General features: G+C 42.4%; 1 protein-coding gene across 1 annotated transcript in view; it reads right to left on the bottom strand.

The window, feature by feature from the left end:
- csmd2 (CUB and Sushi multiple domains 2) overlaps window positions 1–19039 on the bottom strand; it is a 577487-nt gene that overhangs the window by 555181 nt on the left and 3267 nt on the right.

The following is a 19039-nucleotide window of genomic DNA, read 5'->3' as shown; positions in this document are numbered from 1 at the left end:
AAACTGCCCATATCCCAAGGCATTTGAATAAATGATGGAAATGAATAATAAACACATATTATCTGCACTCACAAGTCATAAATCCTCTCTTTAATCAGTACAAAACAGCTGAAAAGTGTGAAAAAAAACAAACAAATATTTGTTTGTTGGGGAAAAACATGATTAATATATATACTCAACTGTTTGAAGACAATTTAAGAGAGAGTACTACACCAAGAATCCCTTCAGTACCTGCAAAAAAATAAATTGCTGGATTTGCTCAGCAGGTCAAGCTGCATCAGTGGAAGGAGATGAACCAATAACATGTGTAGGAAAGAACGGCAGATGCTGGGTTAAATAGAAGTTAGACACAAAATGCTGGAGTAACTCAATAGGACAGGTGACATATCGGGAGAGAAGGAACGAGTGATCTTTCGGGTCTGAAGAAGGGTCTGGACCCGAAACGTCACCCAATTCTTCTCTCCAGGGATGCTGCCTGTCCCACTGAGTTACTCCAGCATTTTGTGTCTATCTGGGACTAATATCATTTTGGATTGGGAAAACTGGGTACACAGTTTCCTAAACCAGCATGTCAATGAAGCTAACTTGTCAACTATCACATAAGCAACTGCAGTCTAATAGTATCTTATTGGTTAACAAGGTTCCGAAAGTTCCTTGGAAAAACAAGGGACTGCAGCTGCTAGTTTACAAAAAAAGACACAAAGTGCTGAAGTTAGTTTGTGGGTCAGGAAGCACCTCTGGACAACATGGGTATGTGACCTTTCGGTTCGGGACCCTTCTTCAGATTGATTGTGGTGCGGGGAGAGAAAGCTCAATGATGCAAACCTTTTTCGTTGTATCTTATTACGCCGTTAATGGAATAAGATATCTTAAAGCACTGCGGGAAAAAAGGAAAAATAAAACATGTACATGGTTGGTACACATGTTAACCAGTATAGATCCATGATAAGGGACTAACGTTGAGTGCAAGGTAAAGCCAGTAAAGTCCCATCAAAGGATGTCTGAAGGTCTCCAATGAGGTAGGTAGCAGTCCAGGACTATAGAATGATTCAGTTGCCTTCAGTAACAACTGGGAAGAAACTGTCACTGAATCTGGAGTTGTGCGTTTTCCCACTTCGATACCTTTTACCCGATGGGAGTGGGGAGAAGAGTGAGTGGCCAGGGTGCAACTCGTCCATGATTATGCTGCTGGCCTTGCCGAGGCAGTATGAGGTATAGACGGAGTCAATGGAAGGGATGTCCTGGTCCCTCAATACCACCAAACTGATCAAAAACTTACTTTCTAAGGAGGCTTAAGAAAGCTCACCTGTCCCCCCAGATCCTGTCCAACTTCTACCGCTGTACCATCGAAAGCATCCTGACCACCTGCTTCACGGTATGGTACAGCAGCTGCACCACAGCTGACAGGAAGGCACTGCAACTGGTGGTGAAAAGCGCTCAGCACATCATCAGTGCCCCGCTCCCTGCCATGGATGCCCTCCACCACAAACGGTGTCTGAGACGGGCTGGGAAAATCATCAAGGATCCCTCTCACCCTAACCATGGACTGTTTGCCCTCCTCCCATCAGGGAGGCGGTACAGGAGCCTCAGGTCTCGCACAAGCAGGCTGAGGAACAGCTTTTTCAATAACACCATTACACTGCTGAACTCACAGTCCCGTCGCTAGCTATCTTTAGATTCTCCCATTTGTATACATCTATTTGCCTATGTACCAGTTTAATTCATCCACAGTCCACACATTGTTAACCAGTATTTTTATTTCTACTATCTTGCACTATGACCAGACACTAAACTGCATTGCGTTGTACCTGTACTCGTATTTGTGCAATGACAATAAAGTTGAATTGAATTGAATTGAAATATTGGCTTGTGTGATGGTCTAGGCTGCATCCACAATTTGCTGATTGTTCGATCATTTGTTAGATCACTACTAAGCATAAATGTTTGAAGTGGCAGTCACTATCCGAATAAAAGACTGAGATATTGAGTTGTTATGAGTAGAGAGAAGAATAATGAAACAGAGACATTGATTCCATTATAAAGACTTTGTTACCCATCCCCACATCCTATTATAAGACTGCTGGTACAATTGTTGCCCCTGAAATATTTGATCAAAGAATCTTTGGCAAATCCATTTTTCTAGATGTCATTAGTTTAATCATGTACTTGCCAATTGTTTCTTCGGATCCCTGGATTTATGTGCCCAGTCTGTTAATTGTGAAAATCTTTGACTTTATATGATTGAGGACACCTTTCAAATTTTTAATTATGTCCCACATAATATCTCTCCCATAGCTTATGTTGCTAATAAGGTTCACAAGGTAAATTCCCGGGATGGCGGGACCGTCATATGTTGAAAGATGGAGCGATTGGGCTTGTATACACTGGAATTTAGAAGGATGAGAGGATATCTTATTGAAACATCTAAGATTATTAAGGGATTGATCACATTAGAGGCAAGAAACATGTGCCCGATGTTGGGGGAGTCCAGAACCAGGGGCCATAGTTTAAGAATAAGGGATCGGCCATTTAGAACGGAGATGAGGATACACGTTTTCACCCAGTGAGTTGTGAATCTGTAGAATTCTCTGCCTCAGAAGGCAGTGGAGGCCAATTCTCTGGATGCTTTCAAAAGAGAGTAATATAGAGCTCTTAAAGATAACGGAGTCAAGGGATATGGGGAGAAGGCAGAAATGGGGTACTGATTGTGGAGGATCAGCCATGATCACTGTGAATGGTGGTGCTGGCTCAAAGGGCTGAATAGCCTACTCCTATTATCTATTATCTATTGTCTGTTATGCAGTAGAGTTGTAATTCTCCAGCCCAGCCACTAATAACAGTTTGGTCTTTCTGTTCTCATATTTTGCTTTGTTCTCTGTTCTGCCTTCAGGACACCTTCAACTTTTCACTCTGAAATATTTCCACACTTCCCATACACAGGACAAATAGCTGTGTTTGTTTATGACCCTCCAATTGATCAATATATCTTTTATTGTTTAAACCTGCTTTTCCTTCATTTTATGTGCCCCTGATTCATGGTCCTTCTGCCAATGGAAACATTTTATCTCTTATTCATCATTTTAAATAGCACTTTCAGATCTTTGTAAGCACTTTTGAACCAAGGAGGACAGCCTTGGCTTCCCCCCCCTTCCGCGAACGGAACACTCCTTCCCCGGAGTCCAAGGGGGCCGCTTGAATGCCCTACAGGGAACAAGCAGACGCGAGGGGCTGTTAGAATAAAGGTAAGTACTTACCTAAAGCTTCGTTTTTCAGGTTGTAGCGGGAGCCCTGACTCCCGCCTCCTCTGTTGTCTGCTGAAACGTAAATGCCGCGCATGCGTGCTGAGCCGGGCTCTTCACGTAGTCACTCACGTGACTCCGAAGTAAAATCAAACGTTATAGCAGCTGTATGAGGCCATTTGGAACATCAAGTCTATTCCACCATTCGATCATGGCTTATCTATCTTTCCCTCTCAACCCCATTCTCCTGCCTTCGTCCCATAACCCCTGACACCCACACTAATCAATTAATGTCAATATTACTAATGTTAGTCAAATAAATTAGCCATGGTATCATTGCCACACTCTCTCTAAAGCATGCATATCTTCACTGTAGAGTGACACCGAGGGCTGGTAATGGATAGAGCCGTTGAAACAGCTAAATGAGAAAAATAGGCAGGTAAGCAATCGATCCGTGGAACTCACAAAAAGCGTAATGCAATAGCAGGTAAGTAGCTACCAAAGGAGAAATGAGGACATCAGGTTTAAGGTGATGGGGAAAAGATTTCATAGGAATCTGAAGGGGAACTTTTTTCACATAAAGTGTGGTTGGTGTATGGAACAAGCTGCCAGAGGAGTTAGCTGAGGCAGCCTATCCCAACATCTAAGAAACAGTTGGACAGGTACATGGATAGGACAGGTTTGGACCAAATGCGGGCAGGTGGGACGAGTGTAGCTGGGAAATGTTGGGCATTGGGCCGAAAGGTCTATTTCCACACTGTATCACTCTATGATGCTTCGACTTAAAAATCGACCCAAAATATTTTGTGCCTGTGTATGCCAATGCCCTGCCTTTACACGGTTGAACTGAATGAAATGTTTGTGGTTCTGATCAGTGAGACCTTGGTGATGTTCAGGCTCTGGGTAATGTGGGTAATGCAATCACATCAGCTGAGTGGGCAAGGAGAAAGCCCCAATGCACAACTCTGATAGATCGCAAATCGAGGAAAATGGCTTTAGTGCCATTCCCCTGGCTTTGCATCTATAAAAGATGGTAAAATGTTTGTAATACTCTGGCGACTTGAAAGCATTAAAAAAAGAAGGGAATTAAAATTAATATTTTAAAGCTATAAATATCAAAAAATAAAATCCTCCTAAAATGTTATTAACATATTTTTAAATAATTAAAAACGCTACTGCAAACACAAAAGCATAAAAACTGTAACACACCTTGCATTTTCCCTCATAGCTATAACATCTCTATAGAACTGACAGGGCTCTTGGACCCAACATCAGATAATGGGCATGTTCTGCATTACATGCTGGGCAACCTAAGCAAGTTCACAGTCTTCTGAGCAGTGGAGCATTCTGTCAAATGTGCTATGAAGAACACATCAGAGAGTTTGTGGTTTGGGGTTAATTTACACAATGTGCTACGGCCCCAAGGTTGCCTTCATTTACGAGGGTAAATGCCAGCATTTTTGCCTCAGGAATGCTGTCAGACACACTGAAGAGTCAGCCCAGCATCAATAGCTCCCGTTCATCTGTTCATCTTTCAGGGATCAGCGGTTCCCACTGCACGGCAACAAAATGAAGGCTGTTGTTTCACATTCCTGCCATTAGACCCCTGAAACTGATAGAAGGCAAAATGTGCAGGAGCAGCGTGAGAAAATATAGATTAAAAGGGATTTTCATCGTCACCAGTTTGCTTACAGTTCACGAAAGGTCAGTCTCACACAGGCATTCCAAATAACTTTAAGTATCTTCAATAAGCATTGAATGAATGACGAGGAGCCAATCATCACCTGTCAATCTTCACCTGTCGGATTTCTGCTCATTGCAGAGCTGAATGCTTCTTACTATCAATCTTCAACTCTGTAGAGGATTGATCTCTGTGAACATTGAATACATTGCAAATTCTCAGATCTTTCTATTACTTTCCTTTCTCGTAGTTTGCTGCCCCATTCCCCTCCCCAAGTCCACAATTTCCCAACCTTGTTTTTTTTTCCCCTTCTCACCCTCTCCAGGGATGCTGCTGACATTCTGAAACCCGCTTCAGTGATTTGTGACCTATTGATTTGTTCGGATTTCTCCGAAATAGCTGCGGAGACGGTGCGGTAGTTCCACCGCCTTCACTCATCGTGATTGACGGCATGGCCTCCAGAGAAAGAGAGAAATTGGAAATGGTGACAGGCGGATCACCAAGAGCGCAAGTGGCAAACGCCAGACGAGAGCAAAACAATTTATCTAACAAAATATGCGTCACAGATTTGTAACAACATCTTGGAAATGGATGATAGAGTAAATTCTCTGTGAAATATGTTTTTTTTTTTTTTTCCAGGAACAGAATGTTTCTGTTGGCAGCAGATTGCAAACAGTAGATTTGCTCACTTCTCGTCTTTTCAAAACAACATTTGTCTCTTTCAAATATTATGAATTGCATTCATGACAACCCGGTGGCGCAGCGGTAGAGTTGCTGCCTTCCAGCGCCAGAGACCCAGGCTTGATTCTGACTACGGGTGCTCTCTGTACGGCCATTGTAAGTTCTCTCCATCACTGCCTGGGTTTCCTCACACACACCAAATACGTGCAGGGTCATAAGTTAATTGGCTTTAGTAAAAATTGTAAATTGTTGCTAATGCATATGGTGTGCAAGAGTAACAGGGATCGCTAGTTGGCGTGGACCCGGGTAGGCAAAGGACCTGTTTCCGCGCTGTATCTCCAAATTAAATGAAAGTAAACTAAACAATGTTCCTTTATCTCTGCAGGTGAGGGTGACTTATAGCCTGGATTGTTTTGGCTAATATTCAGATGATTTGCCCATATTCAGATTGATGTGGAGGGGGACTACAATGGTCTTCCATTTGAACATACAACCAAAATGCTGGGGTAACTCAGGGGGGCAGGCAGTAGGGGAAGGGGGAGGGGATTGAGAGGGAAAGCAAGGGCTACTTGAAGTTAGAGAAGTCAATGTTCATACCACTGGGGTGTAAGCTACCCAAGCAAAATATGAGGTGCTGTTCCTCTAATTTGCGCTGGGCCTCACTCTGACAATGGAGGAGGCCCAGGACAGGAAGGTCAGTGTGGGAATGGGAGGGGGGTTAAAGTGTTCAACCGGGAGATCAGGTAGGTTTAGGCGGACTGAGCGCGGAGGTGTTCAGCAAAACGATAGCCGAGCCTGCGCTTGGTCTCGCCGATATACTGGAATCAACAGCTGGAACAGCGGATACATTAGATGAGGTTGGAGGAGGTGCATGATCTTCCATTTGCATGGGATCTAACTGCATGCTCCACTGGTCCAGTGAGGTGATCTTACTGTTAAAATGGTCCAGGCAACATCTGATACCCAGCAAAGCCTGGAGTGGGGCATGGAAGCCTGGAGTGGAGTGGGGCATCGAAGGTGGTAAAAGCCATTAGTCATATTTTTTATATTTATTGAAAGTCCCTAATATGCAAAAGCATTCCAAAACTGGTAGCATTGCTGTGAGTAATTGAACAAAACGTTATTGTAAAACAGATTTATTAAAAAAAAATTAACAGGCTCAGTAAAAGCACATAAAACCATAAAAACATTTATTTTAAAAGGTTAAACTTAAACAAAATTGATAAAACTGTAATTAATTTTCCCTTTCGACGTACAATTCCCAAAAATCACCACAATCCAAGCAAGGCAGGGCTCCACCATGGAGGAAATCGATAGATACCGGCTTCTAAATCAGTCATTCAACTTCAGTCTTTCTCATTTCACAGCTCGTGGGGCTTAATGGAATTTCAGTGGCAGAGCACTGGCATTTCTGACCGAGGCCACCAGTGATAGCATTATCTGGCCCAAAGAAAGCAAACTTAATTTTCATCAACTTCAAAGAATGAAATGCACTGATGTCTGTCCCAACATTCTTCAGATAATATGAGTAATGTTCTGGACATGAGCAATTTACGGTAAAATAAAAGTAGGTAAGGTGCAGATAGAAAGCCCTCCCCCTTTTGATTTCCATTTGTGGTCATCATGCACCCATTTAAATTAAACTTACTTTAATCTCCCCAGATTTCCTTTTTCTCCCCACAGTATTAAACTTGTGGATTTAGAAGCAACAGATGGTACAATCAAAAGGGAGAGGGTACCGTCAATCAAATAAACATTTAAGCAATATATTTGGAACTAAATTTGGCAACTCCATAGATGGCTATTCATAGTCCAGGAGCAGAATAAGGCCATTTGGCCCATCAAGGCTCCTCCGCCATTCAATCATGGCTGATCTATCTTTCACTCTCAACCCTCCTCTCCTGCCTTCTCCCCATAACCCCTGACACCCTTATTAATCAAAATACTGTCACTCTCCACTAAAAAATATCCAATGACTTGGCCTCCAAAGCTAACTGTGGCAATGAATTCCACAGATTGACCACCCTCTGACTAAAGAAATTCCTTTTCATCTTCTTTCTAAAACTATGTCCTTTTATTCCGAGGCTATGGCCTCTCATTCTAGACTCTCCCACAATTGGCTGTGGAGGCTGAGACATTGGGTATTTTTAAGGTAGAGATTGACAGGGTTCTAGATTAGGAAGGGAATTAAAAGTTCGAGGGAGAAGGTAGGAGAATGAAGTTGAGAGGAACAATAAAGTGGGATGCAACAAAACTGCTGAGATAGTCAAAAATGCTGGAGGAACTCAGCGGGTGAGGCAGCATCCATGGAGAGAAGGAATAGGTAACGTTTCTCTCCATAGATACTAGACAATAGGTGCAGGAGTAGGCCATTCGGCCCTTCGAGCCAGCACAAGATGCTGCCTCACCCGTTGAGTTCCTCCAACATTTTTGTCTACCTTCAATTTTTCCAGCATCTGCAGTTCTTTCTCAAACAAAACTACAGAGTATGTGTTATCAACATGGCTCTTTATCCTGTTCCATTCAACTTTGTTGGTGCTGTAAGTTGGTGCTGACATTTCAACTACATTCTGTAATCAGTTACAGAAGCATCTCTTGACACTAATTTACAGTCCATTCAAATTGGAAATCTCTCGAGGCCAGGGACTGTTCTCACATCAGAAGTAAGGCAGCAACACAAGCTTCCTCTGATGTACAGAATGATCTAGAATTCAAATCATTGGGTACAATATTTTTTACTGGTTCTGAAAAATTGATTTTCTTGGTTTCCAGGTAGAATCACTTTGTTATCGAAATTCATCTTGACATCAACGTTCCCCATATACCATTTGCTCACAACACCACTGGGAATAGTTTTACGTGTAGATCCTAAGCAAATCCTTTGTTTGGCACGACCAGATGACCAGGTTTTAACAACATTGCTCAACCCAATTCAAACAACCTTCCTGATTCGGTCCCTGCAAAGTATGGAAAATCTGTTTCTGGTAGTTTTATTCATCACCTACATTATCACAAGCATATTATCATCTTATATCATAAGCTGTAAACCCCATCACATTCATAATCATCATCTAACATTGCCTTTACTAATGTCCCATTTCCATGTTCTTGATCATGTAAGCCAAAGGCCTTAATAACACTGCTCCAAAAGAGTCATAAATATAATAATTATGGCCAACAAAAACTTGGTCAATTGGTCTTTATCCACAGTATGTCTTAAACTCAGAGACAGTTGGTCTTAAAATGACAATAAATTTCAGGCATTAATTCCTGAATATATTATTTTTATCTTGCCTCTGTCCACACCTTGAAAACTACAATTTATATGCCTGGCAAAATGCAGCTCAATAAAGAATGTCAGAAGTTTATGCAAGGCAACTTACTGAAATCATTGAATATTTATATAGGTAACTTACTGAATCATCATAAATCGGTACGTTAAATGTGTCATATAATACTGAAGATAAAATACTGACTCTTCAACCTCGCTCTAAGTCGTGATAAGGATGAATGTGTGGGCTACCTGTTTTAAAATTCCAATAAATATTCACATTGCTCCTGGGCTGAATTCAGCAGAGAGAATGCCTGGTGTTCGGCTGTGACTGGAGATGGTACTGAGTTTACTGAAAGGAGTTGTCTTTCAGGGAAATTCTATTCAGGGACTACAGGCTGCTGCACCCGCTGAGTTTCTCCAGCAATTTTGTGTAACTACAATTTTAACTTTGGGCCGAAAACTGCGGGATTTGTTTTTCTAAACATTTCACAATAAGGAGAATTACAATATGCCTAAACTATTTAAGGAGGCACGGTGGCGTAGCAGTAGAGTAACTGCCTCACAGCACCAGAGACCCAGGTTCAATCTTGACTGCAGGTGCTGTCTGTACAGAGTTTGTCATTCTCCCGATGATCTGCATGGATTTTCTCCAAGATCTTTGGTTTCCTCCCACACTCCAAAGACGTACAGATTTGCAGGTTAATTGGCTTGGTATATGTGTGTGTGTGTGTGTAGGTTAGTGTTGATATGCGGGAATCGCTGGTCGGTGCGGACTCGGTGGGCATTATGGCTTGTTCCCATGTGGTATCTCTAAACTAAACTTTTTCTGATTTATTTACAATATATGACGATCACAGGCCATCCAGCATTTATTGTCCATTCCTGAAATTATTGACTATATTTCTGTAACCCTGCAGCAATGGTGTTTTCCCCACCATTTTGCCTCCTAGCTGATAACCTTGAACATCTGTTAGTCCTTTGCATACATTGTGGACTTATCCACCCCTGGAGCAATGAAAATAATTAATGGGATTTTATAGCAGGCTCCCCATATTCGCATCATTCATACAGACACAGTGAATCTGCTCACATTATGGCTCGGCGGAGATGGATGATGCAGTACGTTAGCCCATCTAATGTAAAATACAAGGTCGACAAACGTGCTGGAGAAACTCAGTGGCCGAGGCAGCATCTATGGAGCAAAGGAAATAGGCAATTTTTCAGGTCTGAACCCTTCTTCAGACTGTTGTGACGGTGGGGGGGGGCGGGTGGAAGAAAGGAAGAGGTGGAGTCAGAGAGTTGAGGGAGAGCTGAGAAGGGGAGGAGAAAGTAAGGACTACCTGAAATTAGAGAAGTCAATGTTCATACCGCTGGGGTGCAAACTGCCCTAGCGAAATATGAGGTGCTGCTCCTCCAATACATTGATTTATGGTTTTGAACAGGGTGATCAATATTGGTGCTAACTTAGAGCTCAAACTCAATGAATGTGTACATAGCTACAAATAATTGTAGGTTAATGGTCACGATTGGTTTTAAATTTTAAAAGGACAGAGTATCTAAGGGGGTCGAGGAACTGAAATAAATTTTCATTGGGCGAGAAATAGTATTGTGTAGGCTAATGGGACTGAAGAATGATAAATCCCCTGGGCCTGATGGACTGCATCCCAGGGTCCTCAGGTAGGTGGCTCTAGAAATAGTGGACGCATTGGTGATCATTTTCCAATGTTCAATAGATTCAGGATCAGTTCCTGTGGATTGGAGGATACCCAATGTTATCCCACTTTTCAAGAAAGGAGCGAGAGAGAAAACGAGAAATTACAGACCAGTTAGCCTGACTTCGGTGGTGGGAAAGATGCTGGAGTCAATTATTAAAGAGGTAATAATGGGGCAGTTGGATAGCAGTAAAAGGATTAGTCCAAGCCAGCATGGATTTATGAAAGGGAAATCATGCTTTGACTGGATTGACTGGGATTGACTGGAATTTTTTGAGGATGTCACAAGTAAAATGGATGAAGGGGAGCCAGTGTATGTAGTGTATCTAGACTTTCAGAAAGCCTTTGATAAGGTCCCGCACGGGAGATTGGTGACTAAAATTAGAGCACATGGTATTGGGGGTAGGGTGTTGAAATAGATAGAAAATTGGTTGGCAGACAGGAAGCAGAGTAGGAGTGAACGGGTCCTTTTCAGAATGGCAGGCAGTGGCGAGTGGAGTGCCGCAAGGCTCGGTGTGGGGCCACAACTGTTTACCATATATATCAATGATTTGGACGAGGGAATTAGGAGCAACACTAGCAAGTTTGCAGATGACACAAAGCTGGGTGGCAGTGTGAACTGTGAAGAGGATGTTGGGAGATCGCAGGGTGACCTGGACAGGTTGAGTAAGTGGGCAGATGCGTGGCAGATGCAGTATAATATAGATAAATGTTAGGTTATCCACTTTGGTGGCAAAAACAAGGGGGCAGATTATTATCTCAATGGGGTTAGGTAAGGGGGAGGTACACCGAGACCTGGGTGTCCCTGTACACCGGTCACTGAAAGTTGACGTGCAGGTACAGCAGGCAGTGAAGAAAGCTAATGCAATGTTGGCCTTCATAACAAGAGGATTTCAGTATAGGAGTAGAGAGGTTCTTCTGCAGTTGTATAGGGCTCTGGTAAGACCACATCTGGAATATTGCGTACAGTTTTGTTCTCCTAATTTGAGGAAAGATATCCTTGCGACTGGGGCAGTGCAGCGTAGGTTCACAAGATTCACCCCTGGGATTGCAGGACTGTCATATGAGGAAAGATTGAAAAGAATAGGCTTGTATTCACTGGAGTTTATAAAGATGAGGGGGATCTTATAGAAACATATAAAATTATAAAAGGACTGGACAAGCTAGATACAGGAAAACTTCAAGATTCAAGAGAGTTTATTGTCATGTGTCCCTGATAGGACAATGAAATTCTTGCTTTGCTTCAGCACAACAGAACATAGTAGGCATGACTACAGAACAGATCAGTGTGTCCATATACCATTATATAAATATATACACACACATAAATAAATAAACTGTTAAAGTGCAAATAAACAGATAATGGGCTATTAATGTTCAGAGTTTAGTCCGAGCCGAGTTTAATAGCCTGATGTTAATTAGGAACAAATGTTCCCAATGTTCGCCTAAGAGGGACAGGCCCATAAGGGTTCTCAATCATCATCTACCAATACCAATCCACCATTCAATAGATTGTGATTGATATGATCTTGGCCTCGACACATTCCCTCTTTATTCCCCCAAAGTCAAAAAATCTCTGCATCTCAGATCTCAGACTTGAAATATATTCCATGGCTGGGCCTCCGTATCTTCACGTTTGTAGAATTAGTAAGATTCGCAACCCTATGAGATATGATATTCCTCCTGATCTCAGTTGTAAGTGGGCAATGTCTTACTCTGAATCTAGATTTAGATCCCCCATTTGAGGAATCATCCTTCAGCAACTACCCTGTCAAACTCTTTTTTTCAGGCTGACAGAAAGAAAGGCTGAATCTGCTTAATCTTTCTTCAAAGGATAACTCTTTTATATTTGGGAACTTCTCTGCATTACCTCAAGGGCAATAATATCCTTCCTTACATTGACCACAGAAATCAGTCATAGCAAGAAAATACAGATGTAGGCGAGACAATCAACGCCTGGTGGAACTGAGCAAAGTATACTGATGTGTTGATTTACTTTGGAAATATCTCCAGTGGCATGCAGAGCCTCTCAACAGGCCCTGTTGTCATAGTAACAGTAGCAAACCAGGGCTCAGGCCAATGACTGATGAGGCCTGATTATCACGGGACACCAGGCTAATGGAAAGCTAAGGTGTCCCCATGTGGGTTCGCTGTGAGGGACAGGGTAGGACAAAGCAATCGGTTACACGCTCCTGGATCATGGATAATAAGTGATCAGTTATAGCTTGGGGAATTGCATTGCCTTTGGCCCAAACTTGTACATAAATTGATGTTTCCCTTACCATCCGACTGCAAGGACTGGAGAGGCAAGGTCAAGAGCTCGCTTGCATACTGCTCCGATCGCTCAATGAACTCCTCTCACCTGTCCCATGACCGACTGATGAGGTCAATTATCAATGCTCAAACAGTCATTTAAATAATACTCAGGCTTTCTGTTCTTCTTACTAAAGAGGATACCCTCCCATTTTTCAATACTATGTTCCATCTTCCACAATTTAGTTCACTCGTAAAATCTGTTTATATTCCTTTGTAAATTCCTTGGATTCTCTTCACAACTTACTTACCCACCATTATTTGTATCTTCAATGGGATTCATTACCATTCTAAACACCCGCAGGCACCGATCCCAGAGGCACCTCACTAGTTATATGATGTCAAACTGCAAATAACCCATTCATCCCTTGTCAGTTAATTAAAGCACCAAGCATGATAATATCAAATCTTCAATATACTTATCAAATGTTATTTGGAAAGATAAATCCAACAAATTCTTGTTAACTATCCTGCTGAGTAGATCTTCAAACGACTGCACTCAATAAGTCAATCACTATGTTCCCTTCATAGCTGTGGAATTCAGGGAAACATCTTAGACAGCGGTCTATGGAGTATTGAGGATATTGCCATGATTTTCAAGAAACAAAACAAAAGTTTCAGTGTTAACATTTAATGATAAGTAAGATAATGTTTGAATAGCTAATCCATTTTTAATGTTTTGCAAGTGCTTCTGGATATAACAGACAGTCTGAAGTATTCATGTTTTTTGGCACCAGGATGAGCTACCAAAGTCTGGAAGAACTTTCAAGAGAAAAAAAGGGATATACATGCAGCATGGTATAAATTCTGTGGAGTAGAAAAGTATGCCGAGAATACAAGGATACCGACGCATTAGAGAATAAAGAGACACATGAAACTGCTGATGCTGATATAAAATAAAAAAAAGTACGGGAGTAACTCAGTGGGTCAGGCAGCATTGATGGGGGGGGGGAATGGATAGGAAATGTCTCAAGTTGGGGTCCTACTTTCAGATTTGGTTGCTGCTAGATATGCTGAGTTACTCCAGCACTTTGTGTTTTGCATCAAAGGATAAAGTTGGGTTGGGCATGTTGACCAAAATGTAATATATTCAAGCTTGGTCATAATTCAAAGCTGGGAGCCAGTGTGGATTGTAAGGAGAAGGGAGAGGACGGGAGGGGCTAAGGTGTGGCTTTAGGGGGATGTCAATTGATCAAGTGAAGAGGGGAGGACATCTGGGTGTAATATAATGCTGGAACATGTGAGGCCAGGGACATTGGTAGCAATAGCACAAGCAGAGAAAAAAGATAGGAAAGCAGAGTGTATTTTTAAGGCGAAAGATTAAAAGACTTCGGGACAAGACTTTGGGTTTCAGTTCAGAATCACCATTTATGCACCAGCCTTCTGCTGAACCGGCCATGACACCTCAGTCACCCCTGAAATATTGCAGCTCCCCTGGTGTCAACACGCTGTGTATACCTGAAATAGCCGTCGACCCAAGGAACTATAGATGCAGGCTTTCTGAAAATATACAGTGCTGGAGTAACTCCTGCGGATCAGGCAGCATCTCTGGAGGACATGGATAGGCGATGTTTCAGGTTGGATCTGAAGAACGGTCCTGACCCAAAACATCACCTTTCCATGTCCTCCCGAGATGCTGCCTGATTTGCTGAATTACTCCAGCACTTTGTATTTTTATCCGAAATACTCATTGTTCAGGAGTAACCCAGGCCCCAAACAGTGAAGTCCTGAGTGGTGCCATGGTCTTGTGTGACATAACCAGATCATAGGGATGGGCCTGAGTAAGTCCCTCCATGAATCTGCAGGGATATCTTTCCTTGAAACAGACACACTTACAGCTCTGCTGTATCAAAGCTTTTTCAATGCTTCAGACTGTCTTTTACATCGAGAAGCACTTGCAAAATATTAAAAATGAATTAGCATTGTTACTTATCATTAAATAATAAAATATAATCACTTGAATCACTTTTAATGTCTGAAAACATTAATGTATACACAAAAGGTTTCTAGCTTATACTTATCCTCCTTCCACATAGCTGTAACTTCTCCAAAGAAACAAATCACCACATGGATCTTCACCATCTCTGACATGCTGCAGAATCCATGGACAACAGGTACTTGCCAACTAGCTGGTACTTCCAAAAGCAAATGCAGGCCATTCCACGCATAACTGCCATCAATAACTGGCCACATGTGATCCATAATCTCATTTAAAATACACACTCTACCTACAATCTTTGATAATATTCAGCTTTCTTAAATGGTTATGTGGCATTACAATAATATCTTTTACAATTTATCAAACATTTTAACACCTTTATGTCCATTTACGTTTGCTTATTACATGGTAGTATGGTTTTAGTTTGTTACATGGCAAACTTGTGCAAACACCCACACTCAATTTACAACTTAAAGCCCTGCCCCACGGCACGAGTTCATTCCAAGAGCTCTCCCAAGTTTGCTATGATACGAACTCGGAGATTTATGGTAATGGCCACTCGTCGGTAATCGGGGCTCTCGTGGCCATTTTTCAACATGTTGAAAAATCTTCACGAGTCTTCCCGTGCTTACCTGCCATTAGCGAGTCTTCCCTGGTACCTGCCGTCCCCGAGCTCCGACGTACCCGCTACGTTCATTCTCCGTGCTTACCACGAGTTTGATTTTTTTTTAAACTTGGGAGAGCTCTCGGAATGAACTGGTACCATGGGACAGAGCTTTTAATAATGAAGGGACAGAAACAGTTCTATATATTAATTATCTGAGAACATGTTCAATCATAACCAAATGCAATGTAATTACCAAGGTACTGGTGCACATTAGTATTCCAATTTCTCTATTTATGTGTAATTGCACTCTTATATTGGGATTTAAGATCTAATTTTACCAGAATGTTTCTGCTTTCTGTACAATAAAATGAACTGTTGTCACATTCAGGTAACATACACCAACAGATGCCGCACACTACTGTGTGGAAACAAACTGCAGATGCTGGCATACACTGACGGAAGAAGGGTCACGACTTTCCCTCCAGAGATGCTGCCTGGCCTGCTGAGATACTCTAGCACTTTTTGTCTATCTTCCTGCACAGTACGAGTGAAAATGACAGAGGGTGCGATAATACTCTACTGATATCCATATTTATCCCCGCATTCAGGCTGGGATATCCACGTGGTGACCCTGGTCTAAGAACAGCAATCTTATTTTCGTTTAGAAACCTTATTGAAAAAAATGGCTACTGGGTGAGCAGTAGGGTTTTATTTGATTTAATTTATTTGGTTTATCCAGTTTTAATTGATGTTAGGTTTGCATAAGCCTTATTATTGTGGTAATTTCAGTATTATCTTTCTCTAATGGTTGCAGGTTATTTTTAAACACCAAGGACATTCGCAAACATTCAACATCAGTGACAGTCAGCAAACCTGGGGGACTGGAAGAGGGGAGAGCACTGCCTGTCGCTGAGTGTCAGTGGCCACTTAAGCAGGGAGAGACATCTGCTTGTATGGTTAGGCAGTACAAATTTTGATTTTGTAGTTTAGAGATACAGCACGGAAACAGGCCCTTCACCCCACCAAATCCACACTGACCAGCAACCAGCAACCAGCTGTAAGCACTGTCAGGTAGCAACTCTACCGCTGCTCCACCGTGCTGCCCCAAATATGCTAGGAACTGGCCCCGCAGCAATAGATTGTACCTGAGGCCATCCTGAATGACGCAATGAGGCCCAAGGCCAAGTAGTCAACAATCTCCAGATGTTTAGTTTAGTTTAGTTTAGAGATACAATGCAGACACAGGCCCTTCAGCCCACCAAGTCCGAGCCGACCAGCGATCCCCGCACTCTAACACTATCCTACACACACTAGGGACAATTTACAATTATACCAAGACAATCAACCTACAAACCGAAGGTCCCAGAGAAAACCCACGCAAGTCACGTAGATAACGTACAAACTCCGTACAGACAGCACCTGCAGTCAGGATCGAACCCGGGTCTCTGGCACTGTAAGGCAGCAACTACACCGCTGCGCCACCGTGACACCTTGGTGCTAGATGTCTCCCTCTTATTGTTCAGGATTTGAATGGAGAGGCAGGATCAATATCGAGGGGAACACTGATTTGCTGTCCACTGTTGGGCTAAACTATTAAAATTTCTGAATGTTCTTCAAATGAAGAAGGAGATGAATTTGAATGTCAAACAGCTGCATGGACTGCTGCTGAAATGAAGCCTCAGATTTGCCATAGAAGGTGATAGAAAACTTGAGTAATTTGGTCATAGCTGCATCATGAATTTATGAGGTTGTCTTCTTTTTTGATCTTGCTAAGACACCTGTTGTAGCATCTGGCGATGCATTTAGGTTGACTACATGGTGAATCTTCTTTCCTTGCTGACAAGGTAAACAGTTCCCTTTCCTGACTCTGTCCCCTCAAGGATTCTGTTGCCCCAACTCAAGTGATTCATTTTAGTTTGTAACCTTTGCCCACATAACCTAATATTTTTAAATGTTAATTCATGCAACGTGCTTGGAGCTATAAAGCCAGCACACAGTGGCTTTGAACTAAGGGATTTGCTCTGCCATTCCAGAAGGCATTCCCATGCAAGCCAGGCCAGAAAGAAAATATGGATTTCCTTCCCTCAAGGACATTAATGAAGTAATTGGGGTTTTGCGGGTTCCGGTGATTGCATGGTAACCATAAAATATAAATAGATGTTGAAATTCTAATGTATTTAACCATTTGAATGCAAATTCTCCAGATGTTATGATGGTGTTCCAATTGGATTATTAGGATGCCAATGCAGAAATGTAATGGCCCTGCTCCCATGTCCTATGTTTTTTTTTGTGAAGGAAGGTGGTCAAGCAGGATTGTGGAAGTGACTCTCTCTGAGGCTCCCATCTTCCCCTTCCATCACTACATGAAACCAACACCCTCGGAAGGTCTATGATGAGTCACTGGAAAACATATATTTGCTTCCCTACATAGTCAATTAGTCATTTGGCATGGATACGTGCCATTTAGCCAATCATGTCTACGCCAGCCATCAAGTAACTCTCCACATCAATTCAATTTTGGAACAACTGAGCCCATTACCATCTCTGGAGAAAAAGGATGGATGATGTTTCGGGTCAGAGCCCTTCTGCAAACCGAAAGTAGAGAAGAGGGAACTGGAGGTAAGAAAAGGCCAGAACAAAACAGGGCTGGCAACAGATGACCGAGGAAGAGTGGAGCCCCACAGTTGGCTGGCGAAGAGGTGATAATGAAGAGATACAAGAATGCGACAGTGGAACTAGTAGGATGGTTAGGGTGGGGGAGGGAACGCAAGGGTTAATTGAAATTAGAGAAATCAACGTACATATCACTGGGTTGTAAGCGGCCCAAGCGAAATATCTGATGCTGTTCCTCCAATTTGCATTTGGCCTCACTCTAACAGTGGAGGAAGCCCAGGACAAAAAGGTCAGTATCTGACTATCTGGGTTTATTGGTCTATCTTTTTTGCCATTATGTTTCAATTGTCATGAGACGCACCTTCCTCTTACCTACTTGCTCAGCCTTTCAAGGAAGCCGTTCTCTTCACACCACTTGATTAAATTTTCCAGCTCCATTCCCACCAACCACCCTTCACATGTACTCTTTACCCTTTTCACCTCTTCTCTTCCCATTGTTTCAGTTTTAGAGGTATAACATGGAAAAAGGCACTTTGGCCCACTCAGATCATTGATTACCTGTTCACATTAGTTCTATGTTATCCCACTTTCCCATCCACTCCCTGCACACTGGGGGGCAATTTACAGAATCCAATTAACCCGTAATCCCACATATCTTTGAGATGAAACTCACAGGGAGAACATGAAAAATCCACACAGACAGCACCTGAGCTCAGGATCGAACCCGGGTCTTTTGGCAATACAAGGTAGTAGCTCTACCAACTGTGACACCATCCTGCATCTGCACCATTGTTCTGCCCTGGACATCACACCTGGAGATGCAAATGTTCCTTCTGGCTGCTGAGCAGCAATTCATTTTTGCCCTTTCCTTGAAACACGTTTGATTTTGTATTTTTCTCAGTTCAGATTAAAGATCAGGAAATGTCGATTCTAATCATGGACGCTGGCTCACCTGGTGAATACTTGTAGATCTTCTGTTC

The sequence above is a fragment of the Leucoraja erinacea genome, chromosome 26 (genome assembly GCF_028641065.1).
Source record: "Leucoraja erinacea ecotype New England chromosome 26, Leri_hhj_1, whole genome shotgun sequence".
NCBI classification, from domain to species: Eukaryota; Metazoa; Chordata; class Chondrichthyes; order Rajiformes; family Rajidae; genus Leucoraja; species Leucoraja erinaceus.
This window is presented reverse-complemented; position numbering and strand designations above follow the sequence as displayed.